This window comes from Carassius gibelio, chromosome A22 (genome assembly GCF_023724105.1).
Source record: "Carassius gibelio isolate Cgi1373 ecotype wild population from Czech Republic chromosome A22, carGib1.2-hapl.c, whole genome shotgun sequence".
Lineage (NCBI taxonomy): Eukaryota > Metazoa > Chordata > Actinopteri > Cypriniformes > Cyprinidae > Carassius > Carassius gibelio.
In genome coordinates, this window is record NC_068392.1 from 7,015,908 (window position 1) to 7,032,258 (window position 16,351).

Genomic DNA, 16,351 nt, shown 5'->3' on the forward strand with positions numbered 1-16,351 from the left:
GTTACCACCATGAACGTCATTCTATTCCAGTTTAATATAAGATTTAAACCATTGGGTTAGAAATGGTTTAGCAATAATACCAAATATTCCATTACAAGGAATGAGGACAGGCAAAAAGCACATTACAATAAAATAACTTTACCCGATTTTTACCAAAGATTTTACAAAAATGTAAAAGTAATGTTGGCAGCTGTTATTTATTATTAAAGCTGCACCTTTTTGCTACAAAACCTAAGAAAAGATCACATGGCCAAGAAGCAAGTCACTTCATTTGCACTGTTTATTCTGAAGAACTAGTACTAACATGATCAATGTGACGTCCGTTTTACTGCCACTTATCTTATTTAGCAGCATTGAATGTGTGTTTTTGGATAGAGAGAGCATTCACAAAGATTACGGTCGATTAGGACTGTTTGTGTACGCACACGTCATCAACAGTTTTCTATCCAGATGTCTTGAACTTTGTTTTTTTTTATTACTTGTCTTCTTGTATTTGTCAAGCAAAAATGTGTTTGAAAACAAGGGCAATTATAGTCACATTTACAAGCTGCTAGTCAATGAAACAAACTGTTTATTAGCTTAAGGATTATTTTGTTTATTTCGCCCTTTGGTTACACGAGTTACAACTTCAATTTTTTGTCCAAGCAACAACTACAAATAATCTGCAAACGTGTTACATCAATAGGGACCCACTGACGTAAAATTCTGTGCTAAAATCTAAAGTACACTGAAATACAACACTTAGATTTAAAGTTCGCCTTACATTTAATGTCACAGGTCATTGTGAGGCAAAACTGGATGTAAATGTGAAGTAAATTATAATATAAACTGAAGTAAAGTCAGAGGTAATATTTTTGGTAAACTGAGGTAAAATGTGAGGCAGGCTCAAAGGTAAACATTCAAGGTAAAATGTGAAGTAAAGTAATGCAAAATCAGAGGTAAAATTTGAGGCGAATTGGGGTAAAATACGAGGCACGTATAGGAGGTAAATGTGAACTAAAGTTTGAGAATAAATGGTAAACATGGTAAACTCTGAAGTAAAAAAGCAAGACAAACTCAGGTTAATCTGTGACCTAAAGTAAAATATGAGACAAAACATCAGAGGTAGATGTGAAATATAGCTTGAGATTAAATAAGGTAAAAATTGTGGTAAAATTTGTTAAAATATAAGGCACAAACCTGAGGTAAAGTTTGAGACCAAATTAAGTAAAATATCAGATGTAAAATCATCACTCTTATGTTAAAGGGTTAGTTCACCCGAGAAGCATCCTAGGTGTATGTGACTTTCCTGTTTCAGAATAATCAAATCAAAGTTATATTAAAAATTGTCTTTCCAAGCCTTTCAATGGGTGTTTGTAGTCAACAGTTCAGAAGATGTGAAATAAAGTGTGCACATTTGTAATAAAACGCCCCTCACATGGCTCCCGGGGTGAATAAAGGCCCCTAGTAGTTAGTTTTTGTAAAATAAATATCCAGATTTCAAATGCAATAAACACTTTTTTTCTCACTTCTGCTGACTGTGGGACGCGGAAAACGTGCAGGTGGAAGATGGAAGACGTATGCGTTGCGCGCGCACCTCTGGGAAATGTAGGAGCAAAGGAAACAAGGTTTGCTTTCTTTAGCAAAGGAAAACCAGTCTCCTCTTGGCTTATTTCAAAATCCTCCGAAGTTTTTCTTTACTAATCCTCGTTTTGTGCTTCTAATTCGCGACCAGCGAATTTGTTTTGTTTTGTTCTCTCTCCGCGCTTACAAACTACAACATCCGCCTGCACGTCTTCCGTTTCCCCACAGCCAGCAGAAGTGAGAAAAAAAGTGTTTATTACATTTGAAATCTGGATATTTATCTTACAAAAACGGATTCGTTACGGGGGACCTTAATTCAACTTAAAAGATGCGCGCACTTTATTTCACGTCTTCTGAACGGTTGACAACAAACACCCGTTTACCCCATTGAAAGGATTGGAAGAGCAAGGACAATTTTTAATATAACTTAGATTGGATTATTCTGAAAGAAGAAAGTCACATACACCTAGGATGCATCGAGGGCGAGTAGAAGATGGACTAATTTCCATTCTCGGGTAAACTAACCCTTTAACTAAAGAGAAATAGGCTATAAGAGAACTCTGATGTTAATTCTATGGTAACCCACTGCCCTGTATATGCTGTAAACACTGTGGTAAACTCTGATGTAAAATCTGAGTCAACTTCTTGAAATTCAGCACTGACTTGAACACTGAACTTGTGTCAGAGCCTTTTTTTATTTCAGCAGTCAGAAAGAAAGAGAGCGAGATTTCAACACTTTCACAGAGCACAGCCTGAATTAACTGGAGGTTTGAACACACACAAACACGCACACACATCAACACTCCCAACTTCACACGACACAATTTGGAATGTGTAAGGAAAAAGAATGGTTTCCTAATAGTCTAACGTCACTACTTTACAAAATAACCTCACCTGACGTCATTAAGAATAACACAAATAAACAATTTCACAGAATTTCCAGTAACAGTTCCAAATTCTTGACTGTTTTTGTGTGGTTTCATCATATTTTCCATACAAAGTCAAATTTGTATTTTAAAATTTCCATTGCTCTTGAATGAATGATCAAGTTTACCATATAGTAGTGTATTAGACTTCAGTTTAGAGAGTTTTTACTGTGTGGAAATGTTCAGCGCTAGGTTAACGCTGAGCTAACATTAGCCAGTGGGTGCGGCTCGCTAAACCATTTCCTCCCTGACCAGCGCAGATGCAGTGCTATTTCGAGACCTTATCAAACACACTCTATTGCAACCCTTAGAGAAAAAAAACCCAAAAACAGCGAAGACCAAAGGAAAGAAAAAGAACAGAGTGAACAGTGAATTAGAAATGGAGGAGGGGTAACAACAGCGTTTTGCTGCTAGGGAACAAAAACATCTCCCCACAGGACACAGATGCAGAGAGATTATTTGGCGAGGGGAAAAGCGGAGGCGAACGCTTTTAACATGGACTGCTGATCAGCCTGGCAGTTTAAATTGCAGACAAATGAAAAAAATAAAGAGACAAAGACAGAGACAAAGACAATGTTCTGTAGACGTTCACCACAGATCTTAATGGAGAAGTAAATAGGGGTGTAATACAAACTCTGCCACCGCACCAAAGAAATAACTACAGAGAGCAAGGGGGAAGAACTCTTGATGATGAAAACAGACCACTTGGTCCCTAGCGTTGCCGCAGCTAAGCTTCTGAAGCTAAAGAGCGCTAGCACACAAAAAGTGAAGCAGCTGCTGAGGAGTCTCATAGTCTACTGGCTCACAACAACTCAATGACAGAGCTACACACAACTACAAGCCAGCCAAAATGAGTGTTTGGCTTCGACCCTGTTGAACCCTTTCCGACGGTCCCGACGCTCCTGGCACGCATGTCCGACATACATTGGCAGCCTATTGGCTAGTGTGGTCCCATTATGACTCTATATTTAAAACTCCAGTCTTTCATAGGCATATCAGGCCTGTTATTAAAAATGGAGGTCGGTGGAACATCTATGTAATCATGATTAAACTCTTCTTCACGGATCGCACTGGCCACCACTGACCTGTTTTCAGAAATGAAAATAATGAGGAAAATGAAGTCCGGCGGGCGAGTGGTCACAATCTCAACACACACACACACACACACGCAATCAGAACCACCAATCAATTGCCGTCTGTTCATCTGCCATTATAGTAATTCAACACACATGGCCCTTCAATGCAACCACGACGTGCTCTTTCCCTCGTGTTCCCTCCCTCCATCTGCTGTACGTCTTCTTTAAACTCTTCAATTTTGTATTGGGCATCTCTCGACCGTAATCTCTAAACCAGTTCTCCACTCGGCGGGTGTAACTGGAGAAAGTGTGAGGTCTGGTGTGGATGGCGATCAGGAACAGGGTGAACCTGTCTAATATGGGTCATTAAACCGACTGAAAGGCCCCAGTGGCTCCCACTTAATGATCTCATTTTTCTGCCTCTGATCTTTTTTTTTTCTTTCAACATAAAACTCTCTGTAATTGTGTTCAAATCGAGCCAGTTTTAAAATGATTGTGGAAGACTACACCCTTTGATAATTCACCAGTGGTACCTTAATTAAACCTTTAATTATATTAATAATGTGGTGAGTAATTAGTAAATTGAATTCAGAGTCATGTTTAGAGTTTTGGCCTTCTTGTAGCTCAAACAGTAGAGCACAGCTCTATCAAAACCAAGGTCATGGGTTCTATTCCCAGGAAAGCAAGAACTTGTGTACTTTGAATGCAAAACAATTTGCTTTGGCTAAAAGCACCTGGAAGAATGCATAAATATAATATAAATGTTGAAAAAACAGTCGTAGCAAAGTTTCCCACAATGAGCCGCCTCACCGTATGTATTTCACCCAATCTAATATTGCATAATTTTTGGCTTTTGGTGCGTCCATGTTTACCTGTTGTAGCTTATCAACGATGTGTGTATGAAAACATGGTCAATACTCGCCCTTCAAACTATTTTGTATTATTATTTTTTGGTTGCGAAAAGTTTTAGTTATTACCTACAACAGTCACCATAAAACAATGACAGAAAACGAAGAAAACCTTTTGAAGGCAGAGCAAATAAAAAAAAAAGACAAAATAGACAACACACAAAATGCGTCAGCAGAGAAGCGTGTACTGTTTCGGTCAATGAATTCAAAAGTTAATTCGGTCACACTTTATTTTAGGGTCCAATTCTCACTATTAACTAACCATTAACTATGATTTCTGCCTCAATTAACTTCTAATTTGCTGCTTATTAATAGTTTATAAGGTAGTTGTTAAGTTTAGGGTATTGGGTAGGATTATGGATGCCATGCATTATATGTACTTTATAAGCACTAATAAACAGCCAATATGTTAATAATAGACATGCTAATAAGCAACTAGTTATTAGTGAGAATTGAACCCTATACTAAAGTGTTACCGTTAATTCTTTGCTGTTTGGGCCGAATATTTTTGGCTGCCAAATTTGTGGTGCAAGCACAAACTTGATTATTACCCATCATTCGATTACTTAATAACGATTGTCAAGATTTTAGAATCACCTACAACAGCAACCATAAAACAATGCTAGAATACAAATTTGGAACAAGTTTTGAGAAAATATTACAAAGCCTAATTTTGTTCTTTAAAAATAAATAACAAAATGTGCAAAACAAAACAAGGAATATGCATAAAACAAGAAAAAAATTATAGATTTTTAACAATGTAACTTAAACGCAACTATTAATACGCAAGGACAGTGCTAGGTTTATAAAGAAGAACGAAAACGTTTCCTGTCTCAAAATGCCTGAAACACTACTACCCCCAACAAGGCCTGATTTAGCTTTCTGCCTGCGCCCTCACACTCTACGGTCCCTATGACACAAACAGCAAAGTGCTTCGGGCTCCACAACACATTTCGCTCTCTCTCGGTGTCTGGATAGTGTCTGCCTCAAATGCAATGGGAGGAACACTGTGTGTTCCTGAGGTTTGAAGAGAGTGAGAAATGAAGACTGAGGGAGAGCGAGCGAGGGAAACCCATTGGGCTCTCGTTTGGCCTGTGGTTTAATAACCTCGCGTGCCGAGAATGACTGCATCCTTGACGGCACCTGAACCGTATTAGCTAACAAACTGGACCACTTCCCAGACACTTACCAATCCTATCCTTCGCCTCACTTGACACTGTAAATGTTGCGCTGTGTGAATGAAAATCTCTTCTTCCCCGTCTCGTTTCTTTCTTTGTCCCATTTAAAGAATTTCAGAAATATGCATACCCTGAAAGAACGCAAAACTCTGGTAGACTATGTGCAAATGTTTGAGGACTTGCCATTTTCATTTTTTTTTTAAATCGATAACAAACAGCCTTTGCATGTATAAACACAGTAAACGTTAACCTGCTCTTGTCAGGTATCAACATTGCTCGATCTGTGTTTTAACACTTCATGTGGATCTCACTTTTTGTTTCATTGATTGATTGATTTTATTAAACATATAGATGCCCCCGGCATTCAAAGATTTCGTGCAACAGGTATGTCTCGTCTTATATTCTGCCAAAATGTGAGTATCTGTACACCCACCCACCGGGATTTTAAAACCTTTGAAACTCCAGTGCTGAATTGAGCCATTGTTTTTTTTTTTTTTTTGTCAGGAAAACCTTGACTCTGACTTTGAGTCTCTGTGGTGGGGGACAGGTTAGGACTTGAAGGAATGAGGATTGTGTTATCTGTGTCTTCCAAGACACCTCTCACTCTCACACACACCATCAGCGATCGCCACAGTTTCTGTCTCTTGACCGAGTGCCAAATAATGCGTTTTCTTAACAGGCCTGATTCAAATTCTGCGGGGGAATTTATTAATGCAGACGGCGCGGTTTAGTTGCACAAGAGGCAAACTGGAGGAAACACAGTACAATTTACAAATTTTGAGAAAAAGTTGCTAGGTTGTAAATAATGCAGAAGACAAAATGACATTTTTGAAACAAATACTTAAACATATTTAATTTAAAAGCATTTGATTTCAGCATTCACAACACAATCTTATTTCAGCACTGAATTTTAAAAAAATAACTTCTTTAAAATTTAATTTATAAATTGCATTTCTGCTTTTAAAGAACACATCCACGGTAAAAAGACTGACAAATACTTTAATTTAAATAAATTAAATGTGTTTAAATGAAGTACTATCAAATATTTAAACTAACATTATTTTACTTACAGTACAGTGTTTTTTAACACTGAATTTTAAGAAACGGCGATCTACAATGAGAATTTACACAGAGAGAAAAATTACAAATTATTTAAATACAATTTTTTAAATTAGACATTCTAAAATGAAAGTTAAAATTAAAGTTAGTTTAAAATGTGTAAAAATCGTAATTAGTACACATGTTAAACACATTAAATGGTAAAATAGTGTTATATTGAATGTATTTAAATGAACTACTTTTAAATATAGCATTTAAAAGCATTTAACTTAAATAGAGTCCAGTGCTCCTGAAGCACTGCGATAAATTATGAAAGGTCAAGACCTGTGTGTGTATGTGTTTATGTGACCCTGACGTCATCTTGACACAGAACTGCCCTGGTATTTCAACCAATCAAACGCCGTTCACAAGCATTATCAAAACATGCCTTACTGGCCAATAAATCAATGACAGGAGTAGTAGTAATGGCTGTAACGTAATACTACAGCAGTGTACACTAATATTTTACTGTTGATTCCTATTGTTGTTCTTGTACTGTTCTTTCAACACTCTTTCAGCAAAGTATGTTGTCATTCTACACACGAAGGGATAAGCAGACTGTGAAAAGTGAGCATGAAAAGAGGCTGAGCTGTGTTAAAGAGACGGGGTGGAGAGGGATCATGGGACTTGTTGTACAACTGCTTCACTGTTTACATAGCCTGTTTTCTGTCAGGCTAAGGCAATAAACTTGAATTGGCCAAAACGTGAGGATTTTTTTCTGTCAACCAAAGTGTAAATTATGTCATCGTCATGTCATATTCATTCATTTTAGCCCATTTTGCGCTAGGATATACTAACTGAAATTAATAAGCATTTTAGTCAATTAAAAAAATCTGGTAAATATATGAAACATAATTACAATATTTATTAAATAAACAAGCAAATCTTGTAATATTATATACAAAAATTAACATTAAAAGCCTTTACTGTATACATATATAAAATCAGTGTGTGTGTGTATATGTATAAACATTTGACTGTTTATATATATATATATATATATATAAAATATTTTAACTATATAACTTTTTTTTTATTATTGAATATATGTAAGATTTTTATTGATTAAATATATCAATCTTGTATTTTATTGACTAGATTAACTATGACAAAGAAAATTAAATAAAATATCTCCACCAAGCAAAAAACTGAAAAATGTTCTCAATCGCTTCCTCCCACTCCATCCTCTGTGAACTCTGCACATGCCTGTGCAAACAGACTTGACCCCTGACCTCTGGAGACCGAGCGAGGTCCATCAGCGCTATGGAGAGATGTCGCACAGTTTACATTTGCCCGTTGTGTTTGTGCGAGTGGGACTCTGTTCACTGTAAGCGCGCCATAATGAAGGCTGGGGGTAAACTGAGCCAGCGGTCAGAATGATACAGGGTTTCTGGAGGCATTTCTCAAGTCTGATGTTGATTCCTACGCAACTCATGATAAAAATGTTTCAGATAAACCTGTTGCGAGACTGAAGTGGCATCAACAACGCCTCACTGGAGAAGTGAAATTGGGTGTTTACTTTGACGGCTCAAAAAGCAGAAGCACACAAGAACAAAATGTGCGTAGACTGACGTGGTTTCATTGAGGTTGCGACATGTTAGTTTGGGGACAGGTGGGATACGGTTGGGTGATTCGTTCAGAATTCTTTCAGTTGTGTTGAGCGTCGAGTGAAGGAAAGGCCTAAGGAGCGCCAAAACAGAGTCGAGGAGGAAACGTGTTTGTTTGAAGAATGAAAAAGGGGCGACATTCTTCCATCCAGAGATCTTAGGGTGACTCAACAGTCAGAACGGGAAAACCACATCCTGAGATTTGTTTGCAGCAATTACACCGATATGGAGACAGCTGGACAATCACTGCTGTCGGGACGCGGGGACAGAAATAGAGGGTGAACGAGGGCTTTTGTTTCAGTTCCACCAAAAAGGTGGGCGAGACTTCTGGACGGGAAAATGGATAAGTGACAATTCTGCTGAAAATTGAAAACAATTCTTTGAAGATCCACTTCTATAGCCTGACATTTCATCAAACTATTAGAAATACTTTAAACAAATAAACAAAAACTGCTAATAAAGTAAAATAATAAAAGATGCCAAACTAAAATAATAAAATACTTTGCTATAAAATACAAAAACAAATTTTCATGTCTGAAAAAATTCAATAAAATAGATCCACCATAGGTTTTAAACAAACCTACAAATAAATAAAATAATCTAATACTAGTTTAATATAATAAAATATTTGTATAATTTGTATAATGTTTGCATTCTTTTCTGAATAAAAACAACAACAACAACAACAACAAAAATAAAACAAATAGCAATATTATTAAATATTTTAATAATATATCAGCTATGCATTTGTAGTTTCCTGGAGATACTGAGAATGATGATTCATTGCCGCACGTTATTGCAAATAAAAAATGGTTTGAAATTGGATAAGCGCATTTTATACCATTCAATCAAATTTAAAATGTTAAAATATACTTTATTTTATTATATTCTAAAGAAGTATCACAGAAGTTACAGAGTTTACTAGTCAACGAAGCGGCTGTTCGTCAAAGAGAAATTTTACGTCCAAATTAACGTCGCCTACTAAAATCATCTGTTTATACACTATTCGAGAAGATTTTACAGCTGATGACTGTGTAAAGTGGGCATAAAAATATCTCGGCTGTGTGTGTATGAATTTATAGGCGAGCATAGCTGGAGGTAAGTTTACATGCGCGTCAGACTCAGCAATGAACGGCCGACATTACAGTCATCGCTGCGAGCCAAAGCCAACATCAAACCAACACAAACGGGCGAGAGAACAAAACAAGGGCAAGCAGCGACCTGTCCCTCCGAGAGCGAGCGAGAGATGGACAGATTTTGGATTGGGACGTGGCCAAGCGTGTATGAGTCCATGCAACTAAACCCAACAGAAACATTGCGATTGGCGGATGTTGAGTCCGGTCTTGTTTTTCCTTTTTTTTCGTGTTATTTATATCTTTCCCGAATTTTTTCGGGGACGTCAGATAAGCCATCACATTTTATGTACATTTTGGCAGGAGTTGAGTCAACCGGATGACCGCTCTCTACTGTAAATCATCTCATGGCACGAAACAGGGAGAGATAAAGGAGGAGCACCAGAAAACACGCTTGACCACACGTCGAAATGGAAAATGCGGCTGAAATGCGAGCTCTCTTTTTCTTGGCAGATTTGCTCGCCGTTCGCTTCCCTGCTGCTCTTAATTACCAAGCTCCATATCCTTGTGTAACAAAACCCTTCTCTCCCCAACCCCTTTCCTCTCCCGCCTCTTTTCCCTCCCCGTCTATCTGTTCTCCTCCCTCGCTGGGCAATTCTCCGTCCCAAAAACTTCTGCAGCGGATGCCAGGGTTGAAAGTTCGCACGCTCGCTCCTCACGCAAGGTTTGGGCTCTGCTTAGTTCTCACTCAGCACTTTCTCACACACACACACACACCGTTCTGCTCCATTCTCAAAAAGCAGTAAATTCCACACTACCGCCGCCAACACACACACTTCTTCCGAAGCTCGGAACCACGCAGCTGCCAGCCAGGTAAACACAAAACACACACACACACACACACACACAAAGCAGCTCATTGTTGCACGAGGTGGTCTTGAACTGTTTAATAAAGACATGCTTGGAGAGAGGAGAAAATTAGGAGAAAAAAAAAGCATCTTCTCCTTTCTTCACCTGTCAAGAAAAAAAAAAAACTATTCTGGCGTCCGAACAGCAATCTCATATTTATTGTCATTTCTGTATATATATATATATATATATATATATATATATATATATATATATATATATATATATATATATATATATATATATATATATTTCAAATAAAAATATTAATTAAAAATATTTTTTATATGTTTAACAAAATAAATTAATAAAACATCAACAAATCAGGCTTCTTCAGCTTCATATTTTTTCTGGAAACCAAGATACATTTTTCAAGATTCCTTGAAAAATAGAAAGTTCAAAAGAATTTAATCTTTTTAACTTGTAAATGTAAACATTATAAATGTATTTACGGTCACTTTTGATAAATTTAGTGCATCTTTGCTTAATAAAATTATTAATTTCTTTAAAGAATTAATGTAAAGGGAGTACTATACACATGTATTAAAAAACGATAATGACTCATCCCTAATACAAATCAACAAAATGTGAGGGGAAAACCATGGCAGACATATGTAAATACAAAATACCAAAACTCCCTGAAGTTCAGTAAAGAGGGGATTTTATGGATTCTCTCAACTGCTGTCACACAATTTGTATTTACACTAACATTATGTTTACACATCCTGTAGTATTTTGGAGCTTGGTCAGAAATCGGTAAGCAGTGATGGAACGTTCCAAGTTCCGTTTACCGTACCGTAACGACCATACTCTGCCAGAGTGAGATCATCAAGTCAACCTCCGAAACGAATAAACCGTGCTTTTGTTTCATAACAAACTCACATTGAAAAATCAATCCATCCATCTCAGGGAATGAAAACACCCCCTTCCTTTGTTTCCCTCTCCCAACTGCTCTCGTTTCCTCCTCGACCTCTCTAAATAAACTCTTAACACGCAATGCTACTGGCAATAAAGCCGCTTCTCGGGGGAATCTGCCAAACACCGTCATTCATTAGCGATAGAGAGAGAAAGAAACGCACTTGGCCTCTTGTTGCTTGGGCCTTTTTAGACAATTTACGATATGCACATGCACACTGCTGCAAAAACTGCCTGCTGTGGATGTTTTCTCATCCCCAGCCCGAGAGAACATGTGTATAGGTGTGGTTTGGTGGGCCTCAGACTAGTGAGAGCTACCATGGTCAGGACGAACGCCAACCGCAAAGTTGCAATGTAGTCTGGATCCTGACACACAAACACACCCATCAGGAGTTCCTCCTAATAATGCAGAACACTGCGAAAACACTTCTCAGAAGTCTCTAGAGCAGTGGAGACATACCGAAATGTCCTAGGTTATTATAAATGGACTGAATAGATGCAAAACAGGTTACTTGGTAAATAGATGTATGATCTTGCCATATTCCAAAGACCAAATGTCTTTCACTCCCATACGCATGCAATTTAGGACTAAAGAAGCATGTAAGGTCAAGAAAAGGCAAGAAATACACGTCCAAATAGAATTTATATAATGGGTAGTTTCTCTAAATTCTGACTGGATGAACTACGTGTAAAGCTGTTTTACAATGCAAATAACAAAAAACAAACAAATCCGATTACTTATATATATATATATATCTTTTTTAATGCTAGCATAATACAATATAATTTTTGAGCATCTTTTAAATGAGTGCATTTTTACTTAAACCAATGTTCAATCAATAGTTTAATTATTTATGGAAAACAAATATTCAATAAATCTTTGTTAGGTTTTATTTTTAAATAAATAAATTAATGGATTTTTTAACAATCATCTATTTTTGAACACTGGTGTAAATAAACAAATAATAAATACATAAATAAATATAAATATAAAAGGACAATTTGTAGAATATTGCTTTATTATTTTATTTATTCATTATTATTTATTTACACTCAATCAACAGTATTTATTTTTATGTATATATGTGAAAACCAACCGTGAACGTTGGTGTAAATAAAAAATAAATACATACTATTTATTAAACATTTATGTTTTTTTAGTTTTGTTTTGTTCTAGCATACCACTGTTGTCATTGTTTTATGAAAGCAATAAACACTTGAGGTTGTGTAGAGTGGTTTCCATTGATCAAAGTTGTACGAAAAGACTCCTTTCGAGTGGCAAATCACAGTAATGCCCAGCCACGAGTGGCTTATTGCTTTAGAAAACATTTGCGCACTCCTACACGATCACACAACAAAGGCATAAAAAATATTGATGACATCAAGACCTCACAGCCTCATCCTAAACCAAATTTTCCCATCGAGATGCGTTGGCTGCCAAGTACCCCGTGAGGGTTTGTTGGCAGGGTTACGAAATGTTACCGAATCTAAATGTCAGACTGATACAGGTCACTTCCTGTGTCAGAGGGGAAACTTGGCTGTGACGTCAGAATTTCGCTGCACAGAAGAGGACGGTTCCTCGAAACAAGAGCATGGTGTGGGTTGGGGTTAAAGGTTCGCGTTTTTGATGTGTGTACATTCAGATGTTACTGCGTGTGTGAGGTCGCTGATGACACCAAATTGGGCGCTGGTTTTGTGTGGCACTGTTAACGGAAGTGGCGTTAAGCAGAAACGGAATGGAAGTGGCATTTAGCAGAAGTGGAAGTGCCATCATAGAGAGGGCCAGGAGCCACATGTGCAGGCACCACCACTTGGCGCCATGTGCTGCGAGTAAAGGCCCAGACCACAGAGGGTGCCAGGGGCTTCCCCTCATGTGGCTCGTCACACTTACTGAATCGTTGTATGCCTGAGTTAACAAATATAGCCACACATACACAGAAAAACGCTTCTATGAACAGAGGCTTAACGACCGCGCTTCAAACTCCCCTGAGTGATGAAACGAAGGCTAGGAAGGTCGTTATGGCAATTGCCTTTAACAACACGACACAGTTACCTGTTGAAACACAACCTCCAGGTGTCTAACACAAACACACACACACACCTGCTGATCCTACAGTGCAAAGGTTACTGCAGGTTAAACCACACAACTTAGTTTAGACATTGCGTCAAATTTAAACAAACCAGTTACATGCATTTCCAAAGGCTTCTGAACTCAGGTATATATATATATATATATATATATATATATATATATATATATATATATATATATATATATATATATATATATATATATATATATATATATATATATATATATATATATATATGGCTAAAATATTTTAGATATTAAAAAACAAATGCGTCATCGAAGTGCTCAAAAAATATAGTTAATATAAATGTACTTTTATTTTTGTAAAAGTGCACTATATGGTAATATGTTTCCTGTAATGTATATAAAAATAAAAAAGTATATAATAAATATATTATAATAAAGTATATAATGATCAAATATATATATAAAAAAACATTTATTTATTTGCACCAGTATTTAATAAAAAAGCTATTTTTTGAACATTCATTCATTCATTCGTAACAATTTTTACAATTATATATTATACATATATATTATACTTATACTTATACTTATTATATATATTATACTACTATAAACTGCTCCACTACACAGTAGGAATTCTTTAAATAAAAGAAAAAATTCTTTGTTAATTGTCTACAAAACCCCAATAACGATTTTTAAACGATTTCCCCAATATGCCCAAAAAACTAAAAGTTAACTAAAAATTTGAATGAACCACAAATACTTGCTGAACTATAAATACCATAATACTATTAAAAATAAATAAATGACAAAGAAATAAGCATACATTATTTTGTCTATAACTGATAACGCCGCTGTGTCAGGTTCTCCTTTGTTTTTCCTTTGTTATTTAGTCTTTGTATTTTGTATCAAAAGCTGCGGTAAACAGAGCGACAGTGTGCATCTGCCGCATGTCTGATGATTCAGCAGCATCTGTTTGTCTGGCGAGCGCTAACCGCCATGGGCGCGTTCACACACTCAGCGCGGCGTGTGGTCTAACGCACGTGCACGCACACGCATGAGTATTGACGCTGAAATTACTAGGTACAGGCACTTCAGCCTGAAAGTAAAATGCAGCTAAATCACATTCTACTGTGGTACACTACGGAATGGTTTCTCACACGTAGTCAAAACAAGGCCAAGCCCTCCCTCGACTCAACTCTCCGCATTCCTGGCCTGTGCAAAGGTGTGTGCACTTCCACAAATCATTATGAAACACTACATGTAGTGGGTGGAACAATGTTTACATAAAGGAGAGGATTCGCGAGGAACAATCGGGGATTAGCGTTCCAGGGAAAGTGAACCGTGACTTCGAAACTTGGAGCTTTAGTACATGTCGGTTAACTATGCAGTTTTCGACGTTCAGCAAGGTCAATTGGACTCCACATGCATGCCATTTCGGAATATCGTTAGATTGCGGACACAGGAGTGGTGGCCCTTTTCTCTCGGTCTGTGGGATCTCGTAAAGCTTCTTGCAGTTTTGCACTATGCAGCTCAGACAGTCAAATGCGCGCTGCTTTAAATAAACACGGCCATGTAAATGTGCATCTGAGGGGGTGAGAGAGAAACAGAAAAAAAGAGAGATACATACACCTTCTTAAAGTGCCACTACATTCACTAGTCTGCTGCAATAAGCTTAAGTCCACTTTGCTTTCTTGTACTTGCATCTATACACCGCTGTCCTTCATTAAAAGTTACTGGGTAGATATTTAAAAGGTTGCTTTTAAAGGTTAAGATAATGAGTCAGAACCAGAACAAGCACCATAATGCACCTGTTCATCATAAAAAAGAGGCACACATAGGATGAAAGTAAAAAAAGTACTTATAGCTCAAGTGTATTACCATTATTTTTTTTTAAGTTTAATTTACAATGCACTTGAGCTACATTAAAAATGTAGCCAATAATAAAAATAAATGTCAATAAATAATATATATATATATATATTTTTTTTTTTCACACACAATTAAATATATTATTTATAAATATATTTTATATTTATAAATATAAATATATAAATAGATGTGCATTTAGATATTTATATAAATATATATATTATTTTTGTTTAATTAATTATAAATAAATAAATATGAATTATATTATTTATAAATAAACAAACTTATTTATGTTTGTATTTTATATACAGAACTGAAAGGTGCTTGGTAGTTTTTAACTTTTATTGTTAAGAAGCAGTAAACTGCAAAAAATGTTTCGCATTTGTGTTACATGGCTAATTGCAGTTTAGTGTACACAACATGGCTAAATATGGTTTAGTGTGCACTGTATAGTAAGGGAGGACTTAAATGACGTATCACGTTAGTGAACATCACTGAAGTAAACAGTTTTCTTACCTGTGGCCATTTCAGGTAGCGTCACATCACAGGACATAGAAAAGAAACAGAAAACAAAATGTTGGTTTAGTTTTTAGTGTAAAATTGCATACACCATGACCTACAACAGACATCTAAGGTGAATTAGTATAAACAAAATTATAAAAATAAACAAACTTTATTGTATTGTTAAGTTTACCGAAGATGTTTTTTTTTTTTCAGGTTGCATTTTAAACATACATGAATTGATAGCGAGCTGAGAACGGTAAACACTTAAATACTGTGAAAACAAAATGAAACGGCACATCTGGATGCTACAGATTACACAGCCATAGCCATTCACAAGAGAGAGAGAGAGAGAGAGAGAGAGAGAGAGAGAGAGAGAGAGAGAGCGAGAGAAATTAAAACACGCCAGCTAGGCAGAGGGAATATTATCTTAATCTGAAAACATTTAGTTCCAGAAGATGTTGCCTTTAGATTTCCCCTCTCACGCAGGGACTCTGGGACGTCCTGTACACTCTGCCACTCAAATGACCACAGCCAATGGCTTGCGAGGACTTGCATAAATGTATTTGTATGCATATGTTTCACCCTCCCTCCGTCCCTAAGCTCTTAATGAGAGAACGAGAACGAGAGAGATCTTCACCATTTCTCTTAAAGAAACAACCTTAA

At 36.6% G+C, this 16,351-nt stretch overlaps 1 protein-coding gene across 1 annotated transcript in view; it reads right to left on the bottom strand.

Annotated features, from left to right (window-relative positions):
• Positions 1-16,351, bottom strand: part of LOC127942716 (aryl hydrocarbon receptor-like) — a 52,228-nt gene that overhangs the window by 10,956 nt on the left and 24,921 nt on the right. The window lies entirely within an intron of this gene.